We start from the raw sequence: 24122 nt of genomic DNA on the forward strand, positions 1-24122 counted from the left end.
GCTCCCTGTTTTGATTATGTATGGTTTGACATTCGCACCTTCTCTCACCCGCCTTTTACTATGGTCGGCCATTCACAGCTTCCTCTCCACCATACTTGTATGGTGGGATATTCACACCCACTTGCATCCGAAGACCTCCGCCCCCACTTTTGTTGATATTTAGTCGGTCATTCACACCTTACCCGTTTTCTTGCCGCCAAACACCTCTGATCTCGCTTTTGATTATGTAAGATTGGGCATTCAGACCTTGCTTTTCCTGCTTTTCACCAACTATATATATAACATTCACACCTTCTTGCAGCCGAACACTTCCGCTCCACCTTTTAGGTATCTATCACACCTTTTTTTTTCACCGCATTTTATAGATTATGGTTGGAAATTCTCGACCACTCATCCGAAGACCTCTCCTCCCGCTTTTGTTAATATATTTGAACTTTAGTCAGACATTCACACCTACTTGCAGCCGAACACCACCTCTTTAGCTTTTGATGATGTATGGTCCGGCATTCTTACCGTTTCTAACACATTTTTCAGCAATTATGGTAGGACATTCACACCTTCTTGCAGCTGAACACCTCCTCTCCCACTTATGATCATGTGCGGATTGATTTTCGAAAATTTTCTTTCATGTTTTCTATTAATTAAAAATGGACATTTAGACCTTCTTGCAGCTGAACACCTCCGCTCCCGCTTTTGATCATACATTGTCAGGCATTCGCACCTTGTCTTACCCGCTTTTTACAAAATTTAGTCGAACATTCACACCTTTTTGCAGCCGAACACAGTTTTTTGCAGCCGAATTTGGGCATTCGAACCTTTTCATACCCACTTTTTACCAACTATGGTCGGACATTCACACCGTCTTACAGCGGAACACCTCCGCTCCCTCTTTTGATGGTGTATGTTCGGGCATTCGAACCTTTTCTTACCCGCTTTTTACAAACTATGCTCGGACATACAAACCTTCTTGTAGCCGAACACATCCACTCCTACTTTTGATGATGTATGGTTGGGCATTCGAACCTACTTGTTGCCCGCTTTTCATTAATTATGGGTGGACATTCACACCTTCTTGCAGCGAAACACCTCCGCTCCCTCTTTTGATTGTGTATGTACAGGCATTCGAACCTTTTCTTACCTGCCTTTTACAAACTATGCTCGGACATTCAAACGTTCTTGTGGCCGAACACATCCACTTCTGCTTTTGATGATGTATAGTTGGGCATTCACACCTTTTCTTACCCATTTTTCAGTAATTATTGGTGGACTTTCACACCTTCTTGTAGCCGAACAACTCCGCTTCCGCTATTGATTGTGTACAGTCGGGTTTTTTAACCTTTTCTTACCCGCTTTTTACCAACTATGGTCGGACATTCGCAGCATCTTACAGCGGAACACCTCCGCTCCCTCTTTTGATGGTGTATGTTCGGGCATTCGAACTTTTTCTTACCGACTTTTTACAAACTATGGTCGGACATTCAAACCTTCTTGTAGCAGAACACATCCACTTCTTCTTTTGATGATGTATGGTTGGGCATTCGCACCTTTTCTTACCCATTTTTCAGGAATTATGGGTGGACATTCACACCTACTTGCAGTCGAACAGCTCTGCTCCCACTTTTGATTATGTTTGGTTGGATATTCGAACCTTTTCTTAACTGCTTTTTACAAACTTTGGTCGGACGTTCACAACTTCTTACAGCCGAACACCTCCGCTTCCGCTTTTGATGGTATATATTCGGGCATTCGAACCTTTTCTTACCCGCTTTTTACCAACTATGTTCGGACATTCACACCGTCTTTCAGCGGAACACCTCCGCTCCCTCTTTTGATGGTGTATGTTCAGGCATTCGCACCTTTTCTTACCCGCTTTTTACAAACTATGCTCGGACATTCAAACCTTCTTGTAGCCAAACACATCCACTCCTGCTTTTGTTGATGTATGGTTGGGCATTCGAACCTACTTGTTGCCCGCTTTTCATTAATTATGGGTGGATATTCACACCTTGTCGCAGCCAAACACCTCCGCTCCCTGTTTTGATCATGTATGGTTGGACATTCGCACCTTTTCTCACCCGCTTTTTGCAAACTATGGTCGGCCATTCACAGCTTCCTCTCCACCATACTTGTATGGTGGGATATTCACACCCACTTGCATCCGAAGACCTCCGCCCCCACTTTTGTTGATATTTAGTCGGTCATTCACACCTTACCCGTTTTCTTGCCGCCAAACACCTCTGATCTCGCTTTTGATTATGTAAGATTGGGCATTCAGACCTTGCTTTTCCTGCTTTTCACCAACTATATATATAACATTCACACCTTCTTGCAGCCGAACACTTCCGCTCCACCTTTTAGGTATCTATCACACCTTTTTTTTTCACCGCATTTTATAGATTATGGTTGGAAATTCTCGACCACTCATCCGAAGACCTCTCCTCCCGCTTTTGTTAATATATTTGAACTTTAGTCAGACATTCACACCTACTTGCAGCCGAACACCACCTCTTTAGCTTTTGATGATGTATGGTCCGGCATTCTTACCGTTTCTAACACATTTTTCAGCAATTATGGTAGGACATTCACACCTTCTTGCAGCTGAACACCTCCTCTCCCACTTATGATCATGTGCGGATTGATTTTCGAAAATTTTCTTTCATGTTTTCTATTAATTAAAAATGGACATTTAGACCTTCTTGCAGCTGAACACCTCCGCTCCCGCTTTTGATCATACATTGTCAGGCATTCGCACCTTGTCTTACCCGCTTTTTACAAAATTTAGTCGAACATTCACACCTTTTTGCAGCCGAACACAGTTTTTTGCAGCCGAATTTGGGCATTCGAACCTTTTCATACCCACTTTTTACCAACTATGGTCGGACATTCACACCGTCTTACAGCGGAACACCTCCGCTCCCTCTTTTGATGGTGTATGTTCGGGCATTCGAACCTTTTCTTACCCGCTTTTTACAAACTATGCTCGGACATACAAACCTTCTTGTAGCCGAACACATCCACTCCTGCTTTTGATGATGTATGGTTGGGCATTCGAACCTACTTGTTGCCCGCTTTTCATTAATTATGGGTGGACATTCACACCTTGTCGCAGCCAAACACCTCCGCTCCCTGTTTTGATCATGTATGGTTGGACATTCGCACCTTTTCTCACCCGCTTTTTGCAAACTATGGTCGGCCATTCACAGCTTCCTCTCCACCATACTTGTATGGTGGGATATTCACACCCACTTGCATCCGAAGACCTCCGCCCCCACTTTTGTTGATATTTAGCCGATCATTCACACCTTACCCGCTTTTGGCAAACTATGGCCTTCTTGCAGCCAAAAACCTCTGATCTCGCTTTTGATGATGTAAGGTTGGGCATTCAGACCTTGCTTCACCTGCTTTTCACCAAATATAGTCGGACATTCACACCTTCTTGCAGCCGAACACTTCCGCTCCACCTTTTAGTTTTCTATGGGGCATTCACACCTTTTTTTACACCGCATTTTATAAAAACACCACAGGAACACCATATTGAGGCTTTGTTCTGACCGCTCATTCGGTGTCGCGTTTCTTTCAAGCAATTCTCCTGGTTAGCCCGCACTCGGCTCGCTCCCAGAGCCGTGTTAAAGTCTGCTTTGCATTCACTCTCTTTTCTCAGCAGATTAAAAGAAACTTCCATCCTGCACCGCTGTTTGCTTTTTCACAAGAGCAGAGGAGAGCGCACCGTTCCCAGCGGCACTGCAGTACCGGGTCGATGCTTGGAGTGAACGGAGCAAGCTCCTTTTTCAACTCCTATTGATAAAAATCCATTTAATATGTAGTCCTTGCATAGACATATCACATATTAAACTGATAAGAACAGATACTACACTTGATCTTAGCCAAAAGGCCGAGAAGCGATATCTGTCCACTGGTTCACGTCCGAGGGCCCTTCCTGGCACAATGCGCACTTGTAGCGGTGTTCTTTTTATGGCCATAGTGTCACTTTGCACCTCCGCCCACCCGCTGCACTGAGCACTCTTCAGCCCTTTTAAATGGTATAACTTTACACTACCACACGCTCCAGCGAGCACCATTCAAGCAACAACTTTGCACTCCAGCTTCAAACATCGGCACAGTCGCAACAAGTAAGGCGACTCTACTCAGAGAAGTCACTCTGCACAGTAACAAGATTTCTTTTGCACAGACAGAAAGGGCTTCACCCGCAAAGTTAAAGCCTGCCAAAAATAGAAACAACTCATTAGTGCTGCTCTCCACGGAAGTCTTTAGCAAAAGGCGAAAGACTTGTACATTATGAAGAGAAACCAGTGTATGATTATCCATCACTGCAGGAGCAGGGCATCAGCCTAGTTGGCATAGCCACCTTCCCCATGGTGAGCTTTGCTTGGTTGAGACGCTTGCCCCCCCCCCTTGCTCCTCGGCTGACCAAGTAGGAACAATCAGGCCCTATTCGATGGCTGCCTTGTCTTTTAATCTGTGCAAAAGACAAGGCAGCCACAAACAACACGGGAACACCGTATTGAGGCTTTGTTCTGACTGCTCATTCGTATCTTAAGCATAATCTAATACGTGAGACAACGCCCTGGCACACAATCAAAAAAAAAAAGAGAGAGAGCGGTTTTGTGTCCCCACAGTCCATAATGTAGAAAAGAGAGAAAAAAGCCTTTCTGATTTGGTGTGTGTGCTCACAGTGCAGAGTGTAGAGAAAAGAGAGAAAAGAAAGCCGTTTTGGTGTCACGGATGTTGTGACTTACACACACACATTTCTGAATTGAGAAAGGAAATTATTTTAGAGAAAGCACTAGAGTTTAGATCCCACATTTGTTGATAGGCATTCATTTAATTTATCTTTTAATCAGTTTTAAAGTGAATACTAACTGAGAAATGAAAAAGGTGAAGAGTTTAGAAGCTTGGTTCAAGAGCAAAACTTGGTTTATGATCAGCTGAGTCTCTAAACAGAACAGCAAAGGGCTTCATCGAACATTTAAAAAAGATTCAGATTGTTAGAATATCCAGAATTTATAGGAATGGTGGTGATTACTCTTATTTTCTAGAATGGAAATAACTGCACCATGTCTGTTTTATGAATTTAAGGGGCTAAAAAGTTTTGTTCTCGTTTTTCTATGATTAACCGAATGTATGTGAGAGTCCAAACAGACAGAAGGGTTACGGCCGAGCGCTGGACCTTCCAAAAAAGATGAGACAGGCTGGACCTGTGCCATACTAGTTAAGACCTGCCTGTGGATAACAGGTTCATTAAACTCTCACATACACAAACTCACACACGTTCGCACACATACACCCATTCACACACACATTCTTGAACTTGCTGCAAGATTAAACATTTGCATTAACTGACTCCAGCAACTCTGAGTCTCATTGAGAGACTTTTCTCAACAATTGGGTTCTCAAACCAGATCTCAACGTTTTTTCCGCTTTCCAGGGTCGGAGCTGAAACCGTGCACGGGGGAGTCCAGTACTCCTAATGAAAGACCCCCTGCTGAATTGCGGTAATTAGGGGCCAGTGTCCACTGAAAGGGGGAAAAAGGGACGAGATCGTACTTTTGAATCAATGGCCAGAAGCCATTGGCAGTGCAGGCATCAACAATAATGGTGTTATTTCACCCATTAACACTTAAGGTACCTCATGCAGTGGCTGTGATATGGTTACTTAACAAAATATCTTTACCAGACATCTCTCCTACATAACAGTTCTTCTTTCACAGCCACACCTTGTTGTCGAGAGATGTGCTACACTTAATCCATCCACACTGCTACCTACCCCACAGATGGAAAGCCTCATGATTGCATGTCAGAAATAACCATCAGTGTTTTACCCAGGCCAGACTTAACTGATATACGTTATGAAAATGCAGAAATAACTATATTTATTCAACAGGTCAAGCAAAAAACCCTGATGGCACAAATGCTACAGGATTTGCAGTAGTAACAGAAACTGAAGTTTTCTTAAAACAACCACTACCAAAAAATTACTCGAATTGGTAGCTTTAACTGAAGCTTGTAAATTAAATAACAAAAAGGTTGTTAACCTTTACACTGACAGTCAGTATGCCTTCTCAACTGTACATGTGTTAACACAGCATTGGAAAAACAGGTATGTAGACATCCACAGCTAAATGTATAAACTACAAATATTTTAGCATTATTAGATGTTATTCAATTGCCATCTACAATAGACTCGTATGAATGACCGGAAGGAAAACCATACTGCCAAAGAATTTGTTTAAATATGCTGCAGTATTGAGCCACGGACCATGTCATGTCTCAACAGGAGGGATGGAAGCAATAATGAACCAGGTTTTTACAGCATATGGTTTTACTAATTATTGAATTTTTTTTTTAGAATAAATAAATTAATAAAGTTTTGTCTAGCAGGTCAAATATGTGCAAAATACATTCCACAGGGCAATCTAAGACCAAAACGAAGATAATTCCCTAAGCCAGTGTATCTTTTTCAACATATTTGTTTGGATTTCATTATTTCATTATTGTGTAGATTTCATTGAACTAAATAAATGTTAAGGGAAACGATTCTGCTCAGTGACAACAGAGGTTTTTACCAAATGGTCTGAAATATTTCCATGTGCACAAGCAGATGCACTCTCAGTAGCAAAATCACGCGTAAAATAACTCATTTCTAGATTTGAAATTCCTGAAAAGATCTTCAGTGATAATTTGACACACTTTGTAAACAATGTCATCTCACTGATGGCAAAGAACTTAAAATAGACCTTAGAAACCACTGTGATATAGAAGGTTTCGCTAACACATTGGAAATGTTTTACTATTTACATATGCATGTGCAGTGAAGAATTGCTTGCTGCTGATAAATGCAAAGAAGAACAGCTTACACATAGATGCTCACATATAGGCTGCTGAATGCAATGAAGACCTGCTTATCCAGTAAAGTTCAATGTCAATGTGTAATATTCAATTAGGATTTGCAAAACAGTGAAGTTAAACAATGAATGGGTCCATAGTCGGTATGAGAAGACTACAGGAATATTTACCTGGGTGTACGTTCAAACAGAGATGAGAAAATTGCGATAAATTATTGTTTGTTTGTTTGTTAGTATGTATATGAATGTTATGTGTATAAACTGTGTTGAGTTATAGTTACTCAGTAGTGTCTCAGTGAAACAACCGACGGGGGAAGCCTTGCGGTGACAACAAAAGCAGTGTTTTACTGATCAGTCAAGTTGCTCCAGTGTACTCCATACAAACTGGTTGGCTACTGAAGGGATAGAAAATGGGGAATACTTGTTTTAAAGCAAACAAGGAATTAGATGGGAAAAATACATGTTTTAACGGGACCCAGACAATATTATATAGATGTCGCCACTGAAGTAAAGAACATTTACGTGGGATGGTGTGAGGGTCCTCGTTTGGCTGACGTTCGCCGATATGCTCGCCATGCTCAGAACCAAGTTGAGACGCGTAAGACAACCAAAAGGGACAAGTGTGAAAAGGAGCTGCATTTGGCAACCATGACCATGTATTACGCAGTTGGTGTAAACAGAGGACGAGGCCGAAGTCGAAGACGTGGACGTGTGGGAGAGGAGGTCAAAATGGGCCACGCCAGAGCTATGATCCGAATATTTGTTTTTACTGTGGCCAGACTGGACACTGGAAGAAGGACTGTCCACAGCTAAAAAGTGATGAAATTGGGCAAAAGGCTGACTGAGGGTGGGAGGCAGGTTCTGGACGTCACACGGCAGCGGAGCTTCCACTAATGGGTGATAGCACAAACACACTCACACATTTTTCCTGCTCTGTGTAGTGAAGCAACGCTTGCCGACTGTGATTCACGTAGTAAAGTTTTGCATGCTATTTCCGTCCTAGAGCAAAGATATTTCTCTCAGAATATAGGAACTTATGTTCATCAGTAGTGACGTCAGGGGAGTTTGATTGTCCTCCAAAGTTAAGTGGAAACCACGTTTACTGTATGTCTGCATCAGGCCAGGTTGTGAAGGAGAAAATGACAATGCCCATTGCGTGTTGTCACTCCCGATGAGCTCTCCTTCAAACACTCATTTTTGTTATCAGAGTTGTGTCCCATTAACCTGATGGGCTGTGATCTCATGTGTAAATTAGGCATTATTTTAACTTCTACACCAGAGGGTGTTAAGGTTATGTTACAGCCTGACAAAGTTTTCACAGCAGTGCAGTTTGATTCATCGGCACTTACATATGCTTATGAGTGGAAACTTCCCAGCTCTCCTTTTTCACAACAACTAGTGGAAGAAGCAAAAGCGTTAGTTTCACCCCTTTCTGATTTCATGCAACCTACTGATTTGCACTGCACATCACACATTTCTTTGGGGCCTGACAATGAAGAAGAATGAGAAGAAGTGAAAAAATATGTGCGCCTACTTTATTGGCTGTGTCGCTCACTCCAGAGCACTTCGATTTTTTTAATGTTTGTGGTACTCGCCCTCACATTTCCTTGGCCAAACGTACACACTGGCAGTGACAAGGTGTGGGAGAGTTTGTTGCTACATGTCAGAAAGAAATGGAGTGGACTGTTTCACCTGCTGATCCAAATTTGATGTTTTCTGAACGATTGTCAGCATACAAAAAAATATTTTTGAGTACAATGCATTGTCAAAGAACTGTGGACTTAATTCCTACCACAGAATCACATTTTGAAGCATGTTTTTTATCTGAAACAGATTTGTCTTCGATACCCATGTTGGCTGAAGTGCCCAATGATCTTTGGGCTAAGAGCAAATATGATGTGGGGTTGATAAAAGGCTGTGAACCAGTAATTGTCACCCCTAAATCAGACTTTTGTCCATGTAAAAAACAATACCCTTTTAAGCCTGAAGCAATTAAAGGGATTAAACCTGTTTTTCAATCTTTTCAGAAAACAGGCGTTATTGTTCCTTTTGAAAATTCACCTGTGCTTACTCCATTGTTTCCTGTTAAAAAGATTAAAGATGCTGGCCAGCCAGATGAATGGCGTTTTGTACAGGACCTCCAAGCGGTGAATGCTGCAGTTCAGCCACATGCTCCTACTGTGCCCAACCCACACACTATTTTGTCTCAAATTACATCAGATGCACAGTTTTTCTCAGTGGTTGACTTGTCGCCAGTGCACCCTGATAGCCCATTTTGGTTTGCTTTTTAGTTTGAAGGGAGATCTTGGACTTTTACCCGGTTATGCCAGGGGTACTGTGAAAGTCCCACTATTTACAATGCTGCCCTCAAAGCTAGTCTGGATTAACTTCAATCAACCACAGGCTCTGCTCTTTTGCAGTATGTGGATGACATCCTTTTATGTAGTCCATCTAAACAACAGTGTGAAAAAGACCAAATGACTCAAATAACTTTCTTGCTTTCAAAATTTTTCCTCTAGTGACGCTGACTTAGAGAGGGATGAAGATAATCATGTTTAATTGTTCATGTTTTGATTGTTTATCATTGGACCCTTTATTACTATGATGCCTGCATTTTAAACTCACGTTGTGTGCAAATGCAGGCTGATGTTTTACAGATAAAGTTATTATTTTCCTTGTTTCTTTTGGGTTGATTAATATAATGGTATTATTATAATCAAAAGGGAGGAATGTAATGGAAAATAATTCTTATATGCATTGTATTGAGTGTTACTGTGTATAACCTGCAAATGACCGAGCTGCAAGGTACCACCCTGCCCTGTTTTCTTAAATTCCTCTTTACAATGGTGGGCTTGTTATAATGAGATAGGTGCACTTTAGGGGGGACAGGGTTAGGCTGGTATTTACGAGTGTGTCTGGGTAACCTCAACTGATGGTTGGGGAGGAAAGTTAGAAGAACAATCAATTATACCCAAAAACAGATGACGTGATGAGCGGGCAATATAACTGTGTGTTTTTGCTTCAGTGGTCAGAGCAACTCTGTATTCTGTACTGTGTTGTTCTCTCTTGCAAGATATTATTATTAAAGCCTCTTATCTCCTCACAAGAAAATAACTGACTCCCCAAATGCAAGTGTCAGGACAAATGATCAAACTTCTCCAAGCTTCAGTCTGCAGAGAAGTACAAGACAGGGTTGCTCACTTTCTCCCTCACTTTTTGCTATTTTCATCAAACCTTTAGCAGCTGCTATCAGACAAGATAGAAATATTAAAGACATCCAACCCCAAAATATTGAGCATAAAATAAGTCTTTATGCTGATGATGTATTACTTTTCCTTCAGAACTCACAGACGTCTCTCACTCACACGATCACACTCATAAATAAATTCTCAGCACTTTCTGACTACTCTATCAATTGGTCTAAGACCACAGTTCTGCCCATTAACTGTAGGGTCCAGAATATACCTGCGATCACTTTACAGTCAGGAAATATTAGATATTTAGGCATAAACATTTCCTCCAGGCTCTCAGAGCTAACAAAGCTAATTTATGTGCAATTATTAAAGACAGTAGAGGACAATCTCTCTCGTTGGAAGTCCTTACCTATATCACTTATGGGGAGAGTTACAACCATTAAAATGATGATACTACCAAAAGTTAACTATTTGTTCTCAATGATCCCCATAAAACCAACCTGCTACTTGGTTTAAGTCACTAGATTCATGCATCTCCAAATTTCTGTGGAAAAACAAACCACCGCGTATTAGTTTAAAAACCCTACAGAAGACCAAGGACAGTGGTGGATTAGATTTACCTCATTTTCAGCACTATTCCTTAGCCAATAGGTTACGGTATATATCAAAATGGTTTAAACCTAGCCCAATAGATGAACATGGATAAATATAGAACAAGCATTGTGTGATAATCTGTAAATCTCTGACCTGCCACTTATTAGTCAAAACGTAAAAAATCACAAATGTTTCAAAAGCATTAACATCAGCACCTCTCTGACAGCCTGGTGGGAATTTCTTAAAATAACAAAGTCTTCACTTGTCCCGTGTAAGCTTACACCCATCTGGAACAATCCTGACATCCTGCAAAACAAAAAAATGCTAAACTTTACTCTATGGAAGATCAAAGGAATCAAACATCTGGAACATATAATCCAAAATGGACATTTTATTTCATTTGATGAGCTCATATCACAACATGAGATAGGCAGCAATAAATTCCTAGAATATCAACAACTTAAGTCTATAATAACAAAGAAATATATCCTCCACCAACCAGACTTACAACTCCCAATTAGGGTAGCAGAATTTCTAAGCATCTGCACCCCAAAACTACTATCAAAAATATATAAATTATTGTCTAAGATAGATGACACAATGTCTCTACCGTCCTCAAAATGGGAGGCAGATTTATCCATCAGTTCTAGTCATAGCTTCTGGCCACAAATATGTTTGAACACCTTCAGAATGACTCAAAATCCTAATTTACAGCTCATACAATACAAAATTCTTCATAGAACACACTATACAGGACAAAGGATGTTCAGGATGGGTCTAACACACTCAAACATCTGCTCACATTGCACAGATAACACACCTGATGATTATGCACACGCTTTGTGGTTTTGTGCGCCTGTCCAGAAGTTCTGGCTTGAAGTCTGTGCGGACCTGTCAACATGGCTAAAGTGTAGCATTCCTGCATGCCCCACACTGTGCATACTGGGTGACTTAGACAACATCAACGTGGAATTTAGCTTAGCACACATGATCCTCACAGTGTTATGTATAGCAAAGAAAACTATTCTCATGAACTGGAAAGCGAAGAACAATCTGTGTATTAACCAGTTTAGAAATCGCTCTGGGCGGTTGGGTGTGTGCTGGGGGGGGCTGTGTGGCTTCGGGCGTCTGGTGGTCTCTCGGGTCGTGGGGACCGGGTTGGTCATTGTTGGGGGGGACTGTGTGTCGGGCTTGGAGGGCAGTTTTGGGGGCTTGCGGGTGGGGCTGTCTTGCGGTGTGGGGCGGGGTCCCTTAGGGGCCTTGGGGTGGTGGCTGCTGGCTCTGTACCGGGTGACCGGGCCGCTCTGGCGTGGGTGGTGGAGCTGGGCCTGGACCTGGTGGCTTGCCGCTGCCTTGCGCCCGGGGCGGGGCCCTGCCTGTGCCTGGGGGGTCTGGGTTGCCCTGGACATGCCACAGTATGCGTGGGTTGGTGCAGGTCCTGGTGCCGGCCTTGTTGCTCTGGGAACTCCAAGGTGTCCGCAGGTGGTTGTTTTTTTTAGGGTGTTGGGGCGTGCGGTGAGGAGGAGGGGGTCTGTATGGGGGTGTGCTTTTCCCCAGTTGGGGGGGGCCTGGGGGGGCCTGGGTGATGGTGGGTCTCAGGCCCGGGCTGCTGCGACTGGTGTAACCGGGTGATTTGTTTGTTTGTTTGTTTGATTTTTGTTGTTGTTTGTTTGTTTTTGTAGAGGTCCTCCGGGATGGGGTTGGGTTGAGTGGGGTGGGGCGGGATGGGTTCCTTCTGGGGGTACAGTAGCTCCCGGAATATGGTGACTGCAGGCCCCGAGCCTGGTGGACATCAGGCCCTCCTGCCCTGTGTTGGGTCCCAGGTAGCGGGGATGCCTATTGCAGCCAGTCTCTGGCTGCCCTCTCTGGGGTGGGAGGGACAAGGAGGATGAATTAATTATTCTGCTAGTTTATATATTGTAAACATAAACAATAAACATTTATAAAACTTCCCTTGGCAAAGCAAATCTGTTTGGCATAAAGGTATTCAGACTACAATTCTAGTGCAGCAAGTTCAAGAATGTGTGTGTGTATGGGTGTATGTGTGCGAACGTGTGTGAGTTTGTGTGTGTGAGAGTTTAAAGAACCTGTTATCCACAGGCAGGTCTTAACTAGTATGGCACGGGTCCAGCCTGTCTCATCTTTTTTGGAAGGTTCAGCGCTCGGCCGTAACCCTTCTGTCTGTTTGGACTCTCACATACATTCGGTTAATCATAGAAAAACGAGAACAAAACTTTTTAGCCCCTTAAATTCATAAAACAGATATGGTGCAGTTATTTCCATTCTAGAAAATAAGAGTAATCACCACCATTCCTATAAATTCTGGATATTCTAACAATCTGAATCTTTTTTAAATGTTCGATGAAGCCCTTTGCTGTTCTGTTTAGAGACTCAGCTGATCATAAACCAAGTTTTGCTCTTGAACCAAGCTTCTAAACTCTTCACCTTTTTCATTTCTCAGTTAGTATTCACTTTAAAACTGATTAAAAGAAAAATTAAATGAATGCCTATCAACAAATGTGGGATCTAAACTCTAGTGCTTCCTCTAAAATAATTTCCTTTCTCAATTCAGAAATGTGTGTGTGTAAGTCACAACACCCGTGACACCAAAACGGCTTTCTTTTCTCTCTTTTCTCTACACTCTGCACTGTGAGCACACACAACAAATCAGAAAGGCTTTTTTCTCTCTTTTCTACATTATGGACTGTGGGGACACAAAACCGCTCTCTCTTTTTTTTTTTTTGATTGTGTGCCAGGGCGTTGTCTCACGTATTAGATTATGCTTAAGATACGAATGGGTTTATCAGTCACATCAGAATCCATACATACTGATCCTACCGTAATAAAATGGTCGGATCTTATCAAACACACTTTGTTTCTTGTGAAAAGTCAGCCAAACAGCGTATACACGTCAAGACACTGAATCAAGTTTGCCACAAGAACTCATAAGTTTGGCAGTATTGCTCTGCCGTCAGCAATCATACACCCATTTTATTTTCATGAGACATGTGCAGGCACCTGTTCATCTACTGTTCTATCACTATGAATTAGTTTATCTATTATCAATAAGGATACTTCTACAACTACTATCAAAGTATGTCCGGACTTCTTATGTTGTCAGTTGCTATATATGAATAAGTGGGTTGCTACTGAAAAGCATTAAGCATGTCACACAGCCCAAACATATAACATTTCAGGACACACCACACAGTTAACAACCACAGTGAAGCATGTCAAAGCCCAAACATGTAACATTCAACAGGACACTTACACAACACATTCAAATCAAACAGTCAGACAACATACAAGAACCTATACCCCAGCCGGCATTGCTCCCTGCCTATTTTCCTACAACTCACTATGTGTGCGCACACCTTTATTCACAAACTCTTCAACTTATACTCTTTTACCGAAGCTGCTACAGCTCGATTGGCCAAATACCCTTAGATCCTATTTCGGTGAATTTGACATCTGCCTTGTATGTAACAGATTAGCGGTTTAGCAGTTTTAATTTAGTTTGAGTGAAGGAATTCATTTTATAGCAAAATCCGAAATCGTGAAGAACTCATGAAAGTAAGCTTATTCTCGGATTCCTGAAACTTTAGATTTGTTCTTTCTTTTACTGCAAAGTACAACGTTGAGCAGCACTAATGAGTTGTTTCTATTTTTGGCAGGCTTTACCTTTGCGAATGAAGCCCTTTCTGTCTGTGCAAAAGAAATCTTGTTACTGTGCAGAGTGACTTCTCTGAGTAGAGTCGCCTTACTTGTTGCGACTGTGCCGACGTTCGAAGCTGGAGTGCAAAGTTGTTGCTTGAATGGTGCTCGCTGGAGCGTGTGGTAGTGTAAAGTTATACCATTTAAAAGGGCTGAAGAGTGCTCAGTGCAGCGGGTGGGCGGAGGTGCAAAGTGACACTATGGCCATAAAAAGAACACCGCTACAAGTGCGCATTGTGCCAGGAAGGGCCCTCGGACGTGAACCAGTGGACAGTTATCGCTTCTCGGCCTTTTGGCTAAGATCAAGTGTAGTATCTGTTCTTATCAGTTTAATGTCTGATATGTCCTCTATGCGAGACTACATATTAAATGGATTTGTATCAATAGGAGTTGAAAAAGGAGCTTGCTCCGTTCACTCCAAGCATCGACCCGGTACTGCAGTGCCGCTGGGAACGGTGCGCTCTCCGCTGCTCTTGTGAAAAAGCAAACAGCGGTGCAGGATGGAAGTTTCAGGGAGCCTAAGATGAAACTTTCTTTTAATCTGCTGATAAAAGAGAGTGAATGCGAAGCAGACTTTAACGCGGCTCTGGGAGCGAGCCGAGTGCGGGCTAACCGGGAGAATTGCTTGAAAGAAACGCGACACCGAATGAGCAGTCAGATCAAAGCCTCAATACGGTGTTCCCGTGTTGTTTGTGGCTGCCTTGTCTTTTGCACAGAGTAAAAGACAAGGCAGCCATCGAATAGGGCCCGATTGTTCCTACTTGGTCAGCCGAGGAGCAAGGGGGGGGAGCAAGCGTCTCAACCAAGCAAAGCCCACCATGGGGAAGGTGGCTATGCCAACTAGCCTGATGCCCTGCCCCGCAGTACACTGGTTTCTCTTCATAATGTACAAGTCTTTCGCCTTTTACTAAAGACTTCCGTGGAGAGCAGCACTAATGAATTGTTTCTATTTTTGGCAGGCTTTACCTTTGCGGGTGAAGCCCTTTCTGTCTGTGCAAAAGAAATCTTGTTACTGTGCAGAGTGACTTCTCTGAGTAGAGTCACCTTACTTGTTGCGACTGTGCCGATGTTGCTTGAATGGTGCTCGCTGGAGCGTGCGGTAGTGTAAAGTTATACCATTTAAAAGGGTTGAAGAGTGCTCAGTGCAGCGGGTGGGCGGAGGTGCAAAGTGACACTATGGCCATAAAAAGAACACCGCTACAAGTGCGCATTGTGCCAGGAAGGGCCCTCGGACGTGAACCAGTGGACAGTTATCGCTTCTCGGCCTTTTGGCTAAGATCAAGTGTAGTATCTGTACTTATCAGTTTAATATGTGATATGTCTATGCAAGGACTACATATTAAATGGATTTTTATCAATAGGAGTTGAAAAAGGAGCTTGCTCCGTTCACTCCAAGCATCTACAAGAAGGTGTGAATGGCCGACCATTTTTTGTAAATAGCGGGTAAGAAAAGGTGCGAATGCCCGACAATACACCATCAAAAGCGGGAGCAGAGGGGTTCAGCTGCAAGAAGGTCTGAATTTCCAACCATAATTTGTAAAAACCGGGGAAGAAAAGGCTCGAAAGCCCGACTATACACCATCAAAAGCGGGAGCAGAGGGGTTCAGCTGCAAGAAGGTCTGAATTTCCATCAATAATTGCTAGAAAACATGAAAGAAAATTTTCGAATATCCAACCGCACATGATCATAAGTGGGAGAGGAGGTGTTCAGCTGCAAGAAGGTGTGAATGTCCACCCATAATTCCTGAAAAATGGGTAAAAAAAGGTGCGAATGCCCAACCATACATCATCAAAAGCATGTGTGAATGTCAGATCATAATTTGCAAAAACCTGATTGTGTGCAGCTGAACACCTCTGCTCCCGCTTTTGATGGTGTATAGTCGGGCTTTCGAGGCTTTTCTTCAACGGTGTTTACAAATTATGGTTGGAAATTCAGACCTTGCAGCCGAACACCTACGCTCCCTCTTTTGATCATACATTGTCGGGCATTCGCACCTTGTCTTACCCGCGTTTTACAAACCATGGTCGGACTTTCACACCTTCTTGTAGCTGAACAACTCCGCTCCCGCTATTGATTGTGTACAGTCGGGTATTTTAACCTTTTCTTACCCGCTTTTTACCAATTATGGTCGGACATTCACACCGTCTTACAGCGGAACACCTCCGCTCCCTCTTTTGATGATGTATGGTCCGGCATTCTTACCGTTTCTAACACATTTTTCAGCAATTATGGTAGGACATTCACACCTTCTTGCAGCTGAACACCTCCTCTCCCACTTATGATCATGTGCGAATTGATTTTCGAAAATTTTCTTTCATGTTTTCTATTAATTAAAAATGGACATTTAGACCTTCTTGCAGCTGAACACCTCCGCTCCCGCTTTTGATCATACATTGTCAGGCATTCGCACCTTGTCTTACCCGCTTTTTACAAAATTTAGTCGAACATTCACACCTTTTTGCAGCCGAACACAGTTTTTTGCAGCCGAATTTGGGCATTCGAACCTTTTCATACCCACTTTTTACCAACTATGGTCGGACATTCACACCGTCTTACAGCGGAACACCTCCGCTCCCTCTTTTGATGGTGTATGTTCGGGCATTCGAACCTTTTCTTACCCGCTTTTTACAAACTATGCTCGGACATTCAAACCTTCTTGTAGCCGAACACATCCACTCCTGCTTTTGATGATGTATGGTTGGGCATTCGAACCTACTTGTTGCCCGCTTTTCATTAATTATGGGTGGACATTCACACCTTGTCGCAGCCAAACACCTCCGCTCCCTGTTTTGATCATGTATGGTTGGACATTCGCACCTTTTCTCACCCGCTTTTTGCAAACTATGGTCGGCCATTCACAGCTTCCTCTCCACCATACTTGTATGGTGGGATATTCACACCCACTTGCATCTGAAGACCTCCGCCCCCACTTTTGTTGATATTTAGCCGATCATTCGCACCTTACCCGCTTTTGGCAAACTATGGCCTTCTTGCAGCCAAAAACCTCTGATCTCGCTTTTGATGATGTAAGGTTGGGCATTCAGACCTTGCTTCACCTGCTTTTCACCAAATATAGTCGGACATTCACACCTTCTTGCAGCCGAACACTTCCGCTCCACCTTTTAGTTTTCTATGGGGCATTCACACCTTTTTTTACACCGCATTTTATAAAAACACCACAGGAACACCGTATTGAGGCTTTGTTCTGACCGCTCATTCGGTGTCGCGTTTCTTTCAAGCAATTCTCCTGGTTAGCCCGCACTCGGCTCGCTCCCAGAGCCGTGTTAAAGTCTGCTTTGCATTCACTCTCTTTTCTCAGCAGATTAAAAGAAAGTTTCATCTTAGGCTCCCTGAAACTTCCATCCTGCACCGCTGTTTGCTTTTTCACAAGAGCAGAGGAGAGCGCACCGTTCCCAGCGGCACTGCAGTACCGGGTCGATGCTTGGAGTGAATGGAGCAAGCTCCTTTTTCAACTCCTATTGATAAAAATCCATTTAATATGTAGTCCTCGCATAGAGGACATATCAGACATTAAACTGATAAGAACAGATACTACACTTGATCTTAGCCAAAAGGCCGAGAAGCGATAACTGTCCACTGGTTCACGTCCGAGGGCCCTTCCTGGCACAATGCGCACTTGTAGCGGTGTTCTTTTATGGCCATAGTGTCACTTTGCACCTCCGCCCACCCGCTGCACTGAGCACTCTTCAGCCCTTTTAAATGGTATAACTTTACACTACCACACGCTCCAGCGAGCACCATTCAAGCAACAACTTTGCACTCCAGCTTCGAACATCGGCACAGTCGCAACAAGTAAGGCGACTCTACTCAGAGAAGTCACTCTGCACAGTAACAAGATTTCTTTTGCACAGACAGAAAGGGCTTCACCCGCAAAGGTAAAGCCTGCCAAAAATAGAAACAACTCATTAGTGCTGCTCAACGTTGTACTTTGCAGTAAAAGAAAGAGCAAATCTAAAGTTTCAAGAATCCGAGAATAAGCTTACTTTCATGAGTTCTTCACGATTTTGGATTTTGCTATAAAATGATTTCCTTCACTCAAACTAAATTAGAACTGCTAAACCGCTAATCTGTTACATACAAGGCAGATGTCAAATTCACCGAAATAGGATCTAAGGGTATTTGGCCAATCGAGCTGTAGCAGCTTCGGTAAAAGAGTATAAGTTGAAGAGTTTGTGAATAAAGGTGTGCGCACACATAGTGAGTTGTAGGAAAATAGGCAGGGAGCAATGCCGGCTGGGGTATATGTTCTTGTATGTTGTCTGACTGTTTGATTTGAATGTGTTGTGTAAGTGTCCTGTTGAATGTTACATGTTTGGGCTTTGACATGCTTCACTGTGGTTGTTAACTGTGTGGTGTGTCCTGAAATGTTATATGTTTGGGCTGTGTGACATGCTTAATGCTTTTCAGTAGCAACCCACTTATTCATATATAGCAACTGACAACATAAGAAGTCCGGACATACTTTGATAGTAGTTGTAGAAGTATCCTTATTGATAATAGATAAACTAATTCATAGTGATAGAACAGTAGATGAACAGGTGCCTGCACATGTCTCATGAAAATAAAATGGGTGTATGATTGCTGACGGCAGAGCAATACTGCCAAACTTATGAGTTCTTGTGGCAAACTTGATTCAGTGTCTTGACGTGTATACGCTGTTTCGCTGACTTGTCACAAGAAACAAAGTGTGTTTGATAAGATCCGACCATTTTCTTACGGGAGGATCAGTATGTATTGATTCTGATGTGACTGATAAACCCATTCGTATCTTAAGCATAATCTAATACGTGAGACAACGCCCTGGCACACAATCAAAAAAAAAAAGAGAGAGAGCGGTTTTGTGTCCCCACAGTCCATAATGTAGAAAAGAGAGAAAAAAGCCTTTCTGATTTGGTGTGTGTGCTCACAGTGCAGAGTGTAGAGAAAAGAGAGAAAAGAAAGCCGTTTTGGTGTCACGGGTGTTGTGACTTACACACACACATTTCTGAATTGAGAAAGGAAATTATTTTAGAGAAAGCACTAGAGTTTAGATCCCACATTTGTTGATAGGCATTCATTTAATTTTTCTTTTAATCAGTTTTAAAGTGAATACTAACTGAGAAATGAAAAAGGTGAAGAGTTTAGAAGCTTGGTTCAAGAGCAAAACTTGGTTTATGATCAGCTGAGTCTCTAAACAGAACAGCAAAGGGCTTCATCGAACATTTAAAAAAGATTCAGATTGTTAGAATATCCAGAATTTATAGGAATGGTGGTGATTACTCTTATTTTCTAGAATGGAAATAACTGCACCATGTCTGTTTTATGAATTTAAGGGGCTAAAAAGTTTTGTTCTCGTTTTTCTATGATTAACCGAATGTATGTGAGAGTCCAAACAGACAGAAGGGTTACGGCCGAGCGCTGGACCTTCCAAAAAAGATGAGACAGGCTGGACCTGTGCCATACTAGTTAAGACCTGCCTGTGGATAACAGGTTCATTAAACTCTCACATACACAAACTCACACACGTTCGCACACATACACCCATTCACACACACATTCTTGAACTTGCTGCAAGATTAAACATTTGCATTAACTGACTCCAGCAACTCTGAGTCTCATTGAGAGACTTTTCTCAACAATTGGGTCCTCAAACCAGATCTCAACGTTTTTTCCGCTTTCCAGGGTCGGAGCTGAAACCGTGCACGGGGGAGTCCAGTACTCCTAAAGAAAGACCCCCTGCTGAATTGCGGTAATTAGGGGGCAGTGTCCACTGAAAGGGGGAAAAAGGGACGAGATCGTACTTTTGAATCAATGGCCAGAAGCCATTGGCAGTGCAGGCATCAACAATAATGGTGTTATTTCACCCATTAACACTTAAGGTACCTCATGCAGTGGCTGTGATATGGTTACTTAACAAAATATCTTTACCAGACATCTCTCCTACATAACAGTTTTTCTTTCACAGCCACACCTTGTTGTCGAGAGATGTGCTACACTTAATCCATCCACACTGCTACCTACCCCACAGATGGAAAGCCTCATGATTGCATGTCAGAAATAACCATCAGTGTTTTACCCAGGCCAGACTTAACTGATATACGTTATGAAAATGCAGAAATAACTATATTTATTCAACAGGTCAAGTAAAAAACCCTGATGGCACAAATGCTACAGGATTTGCAGTAGTAACAGAAACTGAAGTTTTCTTAAAACAACCACTACCAAAAAATTACTCGAATTGGTAGCTTTAACTGAAGCTTGTAAATTAAATAACAAAAAGGTTGTTAACGTTTACACTGACAGTCAGTATGCCTTCTCAACTGTACATGTGTTAACACAGCATTGGAAAAACAGGTATGTAGACATCCACAGCTAAATGTATAAACTACAAATATTTTAGCATTATTAGATGTTATTCAATTGCCATCTACAATAGACTCGTATGAATGACCGGAAGGAAAACCATACTGCCAAAGAATTTGTTTAAATATGCTGCAGTAATGAGCCACGGACCATGTCATGTCTCAACAGGAGGGATTGAAGCAATAATGAACAAGGTTTTTACAGCATATGGTTTTACTAATTATTGAATTTTTTTTTTAGAATAAATAAATGAATAAAGTTTTGTCTAGCAGGTCAAATATGTGCAAAATACATTCCACAGGGCAATCTAAGACCAAAACGAAGATAATTCCCTAAGCCAGTGTATCTTTTTCAACATATTTGTTTGGATTTCATTATTTCATTATTGTGTAGATTTCATTGAACTAAATAAATGTTAAGGGAAACGATTCTGCTCAGTGACAACAGAGGTTTTTACCAAATGGTCTGAAATATTTCCATGTGCACAAGCAGATGCACTCTCTGTAGCAAAATCACGCGTAAAATAACTCATTTCTAGATTTGAAATTCCTGAAAAGATCTTCAGTGATAATTTGACACACTTTGTAAACAATGTCATCTCACTGATGGCAAAGAACTTAAAATAGACCTTAGAAACCACTGTGATATAGAAGGTTTCGCTAACACATTGGAATTGTTTTACTATTTACATATGCATGTGCAGTGAAGAATTGCTTGCTGCTGATAAATGCAAGGAAGAACAGCTTACACATAGATGCTCACATATAGGCTGCTGAATGCAATGAAGACCTGCTTATCCAGTAAAGTTCAATGTCAATGTGTAATATTCAATTAGGATTTGCAAAACAGTGAAGTTAAACAATGAATGGGTCCATAGTCGGTATGAGAAGACTACAGGAATATTTACCTGGGTGTACGTTCAAACAGAGATGAGAAAATTGCGATAAATTATTGTTTGTTTGTTAGTATGTATATGAATGTTATGTGTATAAACTGTGTTGAGTTATAGTTACTCAGTAGTGTCTCAGTGAAACAACCGACGGGGGAAGCCTTGCGGTGACAACAAAAGCAGTGTTTTACTGATCAGTCAAGTTGCTCCAGTGTACTCCATACAAACTGGTTGGCTACTGAAGGGATAGAAAATGGGGAATACTTGTTTTAAAGCAAACAAGGAATTAGATGGGAAAAATACATGTTTTAACGGGACCCAGACAATATTATATAGATGTCGCCACTGAAGTAAAGAACATTTACGTGGGATGGTGTGAGGGTCCTCGTTTGGCTGACGTTCGCCGATATGCTCGCCATGCTCAGAACCAAGTTGAGACGCGTAAGACAACCAAAAGGGACAAGTGTGAAAAGGAGCTGCATTTGGCAACCATGACCATGTATTACGCAGTTGGTGTAAACAGAGGACGAGGCCGAAGTCGAAGACGTGGACGTGTGGGAGAGGAGGTCAAAATGGGCCACGCCAGAGCTATGATCCGAATATTTGTTTTTACTGTGGCCAGACTGGACACTGGAAGAAGGACTGTCCACAGCTAAAAAGTGATGAAATTGGGCAAAAGGCTGACTGAGGGTGGGAGGCAGGTTCTGGACGTCACACGGCAGCGCAGCCTCCACTAATGGGTGATAGCACAAACACACTCACACATTTTTCCTGCTCTGTGTAGTGAAGCAACGCTTGCCGACTGTGATTCACGTAGTAAAGTTTTGCATGCTATTTCCGTCCTAGAGCAAAGATATTTCTCTCAGAATATAGGAACTTATGTTCATCAGTAGTGACGTCAGGGGAGTTTGATTGTCCTCCAAAATTAAGTGGAAACCACGTTTACTGTATGTCTGCATCAGGCCAGGTTGTGAAGGAGAAAATGACAATGCCCATTGCGTGTTGTCACTCCCGATGAGCTCTCCTTCAAACACTCATTTTTGTTATCAGAGTTGTGTCCCATTAACCTGATGGGCTGTGATCTCATGTGTAAATTAGGCATTATTTTAACTTCTACACCAGAGGGTGTTAAGGTTATGTTACAGCCTGACAAAGTTTTCACAGCAGTGCAGTTTGATTCATCGGCACTTACATATGCTTATGAGTGGAAACTTCCCAGCTCTCCTTTTTCACAACAACTAGTGGAAGAAGCAAAAGCGTTAGTTTCACCCCTTTCTGATTTCATGCAACCTGCTGATTTGCACTGCACATCACACATTTCTTTGGGGCCTGACAATGACTATGAGAAGAAGTGAAAAAATATGTGCGCCTACTTTATTGGCTGTGTCGCTCACTCCAGAGCACTTCGATTTTTTTAATGTTTGTGGTACTCGCCCTCACATTTCCTTGGCCAAACGTACACACTGGCAGTGACAAGGTGTGGGAGAGTTTGTTGCTACATGTCAGAAAGAAATGGAGTGGACTGTTTCACCTGCTGATCCAAATTTGATGTTTTCTGAACGATTGTCAGCATACAAAAAAATATTTTTGAGTACAATGCATTGTCAAAGAACTGTGGACTTAATTCCTACCACAGAATCACATTTTGAAGCATGTTTTTTATCTGAAACAGATTTGTCTTCGATACCCATGTTGGCTGAAGTGCCCAATGATCTTTGGGCTAAGAGCAAATATGATGTGGGGTTGATAAAAGGCTGTGAACCAGTAATTGTCACCCCTAAATCAGACTTTTGTCGATGTAAAAAACAATACCCTTTTAAGCCTGAAGCAATTAAAGGGATTAAACCTGTTTTTCAATCTTTTCAGAAAACAAGCGTTATTGTTCCTTTTGAAAATTCACCTGTGCTTACTCCATTGTTTCCTGTTAAAAAGATTAAAGATGCTGGCCAGCCAGATGAATGGCGTTTTGTACAGGACCTCCAAGCGGTGAATGCTGCAGTTCAGCCACATGCTCCTACTGTGCCCAACCCACACACTATTTTGTCTCAAATTACATCAGATGCACAGTTTTTCTCAGTGGTTGACTTGTCGCCAGTGCACCCTGATAGCCCATTTTGGTTTGCTTTTTAGTTTGAAGGGAGATCTTGGACTTTTACCCGGTTATGCCAGGGGTACTGTGAAAGTCCCACTATTTACAATGCTGCCCTCAAAGCTAGTCTGGATTAACTTCAATCAACCACAGGCTCTGCTCTTTTGCAGTATGTGGATGACATCCTTTTATGTAGTCCATCTAAACAACAGTGTGAAAAAGACCAAATGACTCAAATAACTTTCTTGCTTTCAAAATTTTTCCTCTAGTGACGCTGACTTAGAGAGGGATGAAGATAATCATGTTTAATTGTTCATGTTTTGATTGTTTATCATTGGACCCTTTATTACTATGATGCCTGCATTTTAAACTCACGTTGTGTGCAAATGCAGGCTGATGTTTTACAGATAAAGTT

General features: G+C 42.2%; 5 non-coding genes and 1 pseudogene across 5 annotated transcripts; 3 read left to right on the plus strand and 3 right to left on the minus strand.

The window, feature by feature from the left end:
- Positions 1 to 3716: 3716 nt before the first annotated feature.
- On the minus strand, positions 3717 to 3904 carry LOC140287462 (U2 spliceosomal RNA). The gene has a single exon (XR_011911626.1). It is a non-coding gene; the product is annotated as a U2 spliceosomal RNA (small nuclear RNA).
- A 298-nt stretch (positions 3905 to 4202) lies between these two features.
- LOC140287453 (U5 spliceosomal RNA) lies at positions 4203 to 4316 on the minus strand. Its single transcript, XR_011911618.1, has one exon. It is a non-coding gene; the product is annotated as a U5 spliceosomal RNA (small nuclear RNA).
- Positions 4317 to 14641: 10325 nt separating this feature from the next.
- Positions 14642 to 14831, plus strand: LOC140287459 (U2 spliceosomal RNA). Its single transcript, XR_011911623.1, has one exon. It is a non-coding gene; the product is annotated as a U2 spliceosomal RNA (small nuclear RNA).
- Positions 14832 to 15228: 397 nt separating this feature from the next.
- LOC140287454 (U5 spliceosomal RNA) lies at positions 15229 to 15342 on the plus strand. Its single transcript, XR_011911619.1, has one exon. It is a non-coding gene; the product is annotated as a U5 spliceosomal RNA (small nuclear RNA).
- Positions 15343 to 15617: 275 nt separating this feature from the next.
- LOC140287449 (U2 spliceosomal RNA) lies at positions 15618 to 15785 on the plus strand (annotated as a pseudogene).
- Positions 15786 to 17763: 1978 nt separating this feature from the next.
- LOC140287446 (U2 spliceosomal RNA) lies at positions 17764 to 17954 on the minus strand. The gene has a single exon (XR_011911613.1). It is a non-coding gene; the product is annotated as a U2 spliceosomal RNA (small nuclear RNA).
- Between the last annotated feature and the right edge of the window lie 6168 nt (positions 17955 to 24122).

This window comes from Leuresthes tenuis, unplaced genomic scaffold, assembly GCF_036924035.1.
Source record: "Leuresthes tenuis unplaced genomic scaffold, fLeuTen1.0.hap1 SCAF_135, whole genome shotgun sequence".
NCBI lineage: Eukaryota > Metazoa > Chordata > Actinopteri > Atheriniformes > Atherinopsidae > Leuresthes > Leuresthes tenuis.